Raw genomic sequence first — 6000 nt, forward strand, 5'->3', positions numbered from 1 at the left:
AAATTTAGGCAAAACAGTTGTGAACAACATATCGCATAATAAGCTATTCATACATTAAACATAAATAAATAGCTACCACCGTACAAAAGTGCCAAATGGTAACTCAAGCATTCATGCAATAACATATAAACAACTAAAAACTATATATCACTTTAACATATAAGCAGAAATGGTCAAGAGATAAAAGTACCATTTATGACTGGTCCTACTCATAAGCTTCAAGCAACAATGATTTATCTCTCCTTGCTCTAACATCTACTAAGAGTACAGAAGTGCAACATCAGTAGCAGATATCAAATGCAAACATCAACAAATCTTGATCCATTCATTCACCAAAACCTCCTTTGAGGGTGCAAAAGTGCATGTTTTGAGGACAAGTTTTTGATAAATTTCTAGACCCTTCTCTAAATGCATGAGAAGGGTTTAAATACTACTAACTAAATAACTTAATTACACAGATTCAGGATATGGTTTAAATGACCGCCCTTTTTCTAAGCAAAAATTATTTCTAAAAAATTAAATCTAATATCTAACTATTTCTGCATTTGCTCCTTAATGTTGCGAGCATTCAATATTTGCCTGGGTAGAGTCAGCTAAATGTCTTCCGCTTTTGTTTGAGCTAAGCAAACAAAAATGGCAAGAGCTGGCACCAATTTTTCAGCAAAATAGAAGATATACTTTGAAAATGATTCTCTGGCTATGTGGATTTACTATGTATGCTCAGTAATAATCCAAATTCCACTTGATTAACCCTCAAATTGCCTCTGCCTTTGCTTTCTTGTGTTTTCTGGGCTTACGAGTGACTAAGCAGTTAGGGACTTTGCTTTTTGAGCAATTTTCTCAGCGATGCGCGATTAGCGCCAATCCCGCATCGGAAACTGCCTCTGTTCTTTGATCCGGGCCTTTTTGGTGCATTTTTCACCTTTAGCGCCTTTTCCTTCATCGTGTATAAGCTTCCAAATTTTGTAAACATGCTGCTTTTGTGAGCTTCTAACCTTGAACGTTAAATTGCCTGTTAATATCAGCATTGTTCAACTACTCATTCAACCATGGCTCTGACTGAAAGGTCTGTAATGGATAGCTCAGTAGCGCTCTGGAATTTGCAGCTTTGTTGCATGCGGTATCCGTTCATGAGGGCATTTCTTATCTACTTCCGAGCTTTTGGAGCTTTACCCTTTTCCTTAATCACTCCCTGCACATTGCTTCATGTTGTTTCTGTTTTTTTTTGTTCCTGCAGTTCACACATATGGAGAGTGTAACGATAATAAAAATTGAAAAGAAAGCTCTAAGCTCTATGGATGTACAAAAACATGCCACCTGACGTGATCTAACTCTTCGAAAAACACAAAACTGTCTTTCATTAACACTTGGCGTACATTCATAAATTTTCATTAAAGCGTGTATCCAATTTTTGGTTTATGGACAACTTTTCTTGAATGTTGAGCCAGGGAAAATTTGCGATGGACAATTTCTGCGACTCGCATCACAATATCGCATCATCGCAGTATCGCGTTATCGCATTTTCATCAAGATGTGTTATCGTAGGGTGCCCGATCACGTTTATCGCAGATTGCTATATCGCGCGATCGCAGTATCGCATTATTGCAAGATCGCAGATTATTACAATTCGTTAAATTGTTATGTGTTTTTTATGCGATATTGCGATATGCGATGTCGCATATCGGCGATCGGCGATTTTTTAAGGTTTTTGAATATGAGCATTTCTTAATGCATGCGATGCGATGTTTTTCGCGTCGCACTTTTGCAGTTTATATTGTACTCACAATGAAATGTCCTATCTTCTTTGCGCGATGCGATGTTTTCTTAAGGAGTATAATACATAAGTCTTAATTGAATTTTTTTTTGAATTTTTTACTAAGGGTCCCCACTTACCTAGTGTTATTTCTAATACTAAATAAGGAGGGGGGTTGTTGGTGGCCACAACAGAGTCACAACTTGCATAGTAGCATTTCCCATATTGCATCATCCCACTTGATAGGGGGTTCAAATATCTGGGATTTTGGATTAAGAATCTCAACCAAAAAATTGCAAATTGGGTCTGGCTAGTCACCAAGTTGGAAAAAAGGCTCTCTAATTGGAGTCATAGATACCCATCCAGAGCTGGAAGATTAGTGCTCATCAAATCTATTCTTGACGCCACTCTTGTTTTCTGGATGGCATTAGCATGGATCCCCAGAAACATTTTGGCCCGACTGTAACAACTTTGTAGTAGATATCTATGGAATGGCCATCAAGACAAAAAGATCTTTGCTTGGGTCAGCTGGAACAAGATCACCTTGCCTAAAAAATGGGGAGGATGGGGGCTAAAAGACCTACCCTTATTTGCATAAGCCTTGGCTACAAAAATGGGTTGGACTCTACTGACTGGGCAGAATCTATGGACTACAATTTCATATCACAAGTACATTTGGCCACATCAAATTATGGATTGGGTCCGTATGCCAAGTTGGCCTAGAACTGGTATATCTTCAGTTTGGAAGGCCCTTCTACACTCCCTGCCTAGCATCAAAAAAAATCTCGTTTGGAGAATAAATGATGGATCAAAGGCTCGCTTTGGACTGGATCCCTAGACTGGGGGAGGAGGTAGATTCCAGCTATCTCGAGAATTCATCCAACACCTTTGTCATACGGAAAGAGTCGTTAGTGCGGACACAACCGACCTCCCTAGAAGCCTAAGACTTTCTAGTGACAAACAAGACAAATAAGAGCAATCCTTCACTAAATATGCCTTTACAATATGAGAAATCAAGTGTTTAGATCCTACCTGTAACCCAACGCTGTTGTAGTAGTCCAGCTTCGTTGATCCGGATGAGCTCCTCCTTCCCTTCGAAACCTGCATTCACTAACAATCAAACGATTAAATAGCACCTGAATATCACATAAAATAAAACATATTTAACATATAGACCAAGGAGTATATGAAACAACTCATAAATAACAAATTGTTGAGAAGAATGGACTTATTTGTATTAAAAGGTAACAAAAGGAACCATTACAACCTGAGCCTTGGTGTTGTGCAGGTCCTTCCCAGGGTCCACAAGAGTTCTCCTTTACTCTGATCAGCTCACCCACTTCCAAATGAAACAAGCAAAGATGGTAATCTCTCCTCACAAGCTTCTACAAGGAAGTCCTAATTCCAGCAGCATCTACCCTTAGGAATGTTCAGCTTTCAACCTCCCCTCCCTTTGGCCCAATGCCTGTATTTATAGTGCTCTAGAGGAAGTTATTCAGGTCCACCATCAATGGGATAAGCCCCTCTTTGGATGGGATAGCTCCCCTCTTGATGGGATAAGTTCCTCTTTAGTAGGGATACATGAACCATCTGGAGGCGCTTCATACATGTCAAACAAGCTTCTAGAATGCTCTAGAAATGACCACAAGTAACTTTTTTGGAGTGAAACTTGCGCCTTTTGACCTTTACAGGAGTACGCACCCATTGCTTTACAGACAGAGCGTACAAGTACACAGGTATTGTGAACTTGAGGTGCGTACACGCAGGTAAGGCTAAGAGAAACTGCGTACCCAGAGATATATAGATTTTTAAAGACTTTCTCTCTTTCTTGGAGTTTGACATGAAGAGCAGAGGTATGAGAATTGCCAAGGAGGATAGTATGACAGTTGATAGAGCCATACTAACTGCAAATAGTCATGGTGACAAATTTTAGTGTAACAACCTTCATTCTCATGAGATAAAGGTTACATCACACATAGTGGATCCACTGAATACCAAAATATTCTCACAGGGATGGAAAACTGCCCAACTGCTTGACATTCCACCACAGTGGCATCAGGAATGTCATGAATATATAAATGCATTGTATGAATCACACATCAGCATTAAGGAAGGACCAGATGAACTCATCTCGAGTCTTGCTGAGAATGGCATATATTCTCCAAGGGCCGAATACCTCAACTTGATTTCACACAAATAGCTAGAGCAGACAGTAGTTTGGTGGAAGAGTATCTGGAATCTTATAGCGCCCCCAAGAACAAGATTGTTCTTTTGGTGTATTCTCAGAGATAAAGTTCCCATGGGAGAATCACTATCACACCGATCTTTTCAAGGCCCACACTGGTGTGTCTTATGCAAGAATTCTTCTAAATCGACAGTGCATTTATTCCTTCAATGTAATACTCTAAACAATCTATGGTAGAATGTCTCCACATCAATTCATATACCCTGGAAATGGGAGGGTGACAACATAGGTCGTGCTTGGGAAAGGTGGTGCAATCTGCATCACGGCACTAAACTATTATGCCTCCCCCTAATTATCTGTTGCCATTTATGGCTGGCTCGGAATAGTATCATATTTGAGGACAGACCTATCTACTAGCCACATATAACAGCCTGAATCATATCTTCCTGTCACGGCCTGCTTGAGCCACATAGACCTCGGCCTCGTAGACTGCATGACCTTGCTCCTATTGACAAAAACTCTCCATGGAATTTTTTTGATGGTGTTGCACAACACCATGGATGTGGTGGGGGTTTCATACTATACATTAATGAACAACATTTCTACAAAGTCAAGATGGGGCTTGGTGAGGGAACGAATAACTATGCAGAGCTCATTACACTCCATCATCTACTGCATTTTTCATTGGGTCATAATTGCATGGAATTAAACATATATGGTGACTCAAAAATCACAATAAATTGGTTCAATAATATTACTGTCTGTCACTCACACACACTCAATAATATTCTGGATGAAGTGAACTTATTCAAAGCACAGTTTAATACTATTTCATGTCAACACATTTACAGGGAACATAACTGTAGTGCTGACGGGCTTTCCAAGGAGGCCACGGTACTTCCCCGAGGAGAGTGGATGATTCAGGAGCATAGAGGTTCCAATGAATATCGCTACTACCACCGGCCTTACAATGATCAAAATTACCACAGGGCAGAGAGCCCCTAAATTGCAGTCTATTTTGTTTCTTTTTTGGTTCACATAGGATGGATAAGCGCGGCATATAAATTATATATATTTTCACACAGGCTATATTTCTTGTACATAACATAGACCTACAGAAAAGACAGCACCTTGTGTGGTTTATGTGGAACTATTGTAGATGACAGAGATATTTATAGTTTTTCTTTTCATATCAAATAGTGACTGAACACCCTGCACGGTGATGAAGGCAATATGCAACCTTAGTTTTTTGATAAAATTGAACAACATTTTTGAAAGTGCCCTCAGTGGCAAAGGACTAATACCGCATATCCTGAAAAGCATCTACAACATCTAATTTTTCACTCATAATGAAAGATTATGATTTTTCCAGTGGAGAAAAAAAAAAAAAGTAGCAAAGAATTCCTCAAAGAAATCTTTCAGACCATATAAAAGGAATTCCCTTGTTGATCCTAAGCCTCCAAATGATATAACGAATGATGAATCAGATGGAGAGGAAGATGAAGTCTCAACAACTGAAGAAAAAACAGATGATGAGGAAGTGGTTGAGTTACAAGGGATGTGGGGTTTTATCCTTCCCAATGAATAAACACAGGAAGCACTGCTTGTTGCAAACCGAAGTACAAGCTCTGTTGATTCACCTCAAACAAATCCAAAGCAGAAAGTTTCAAATCCAGATCCTAAGGACAAAACAACAGGTAATAATTCTCCATACAAATCTACCCAAACCACTCCTCTTCAATCAAATTCTTCACCTCCAGCCAAGACCCTGAAAATATCTGATGAAATGGAATACAACATTGTGGATGATATGAAAAATACTAGGGCAAACATTACCTTTCATGAGCTTAGCAAGTTGAAACATCAATAGAGGCTGCTACTCAAAGAACTCAAAGCAGTCCCTACTTCGCCTCTTCCTACCACTGTAGTCTCACAAGTTGCCCAAGAAATGTGAAAGCCCCTTAGTACTTCACTAGACAGAATCGATCCTACCGATATTGCTCTAATCGGAGGAAGATCTAAATCCCATACTCCTCCATTTTCTTTGACTTTTGAATTTTCC

The sequence above is a fragment of the Pinus tabuliformis genome, chromosome Q (assembly GCF_031772625.1).
Source record: "Pinus tabuliformis cultivar Carrire ecotype Pingquan chromosome Q, CPIR1, whole genome shotgun sequence".
Classification (NCBI taxonomy): Eukaryota; Viridiplantae; Streptophyta; class Pinopsida; order Pinales; family Pinaceae; genus Pinus; species Pinus tabuliformis.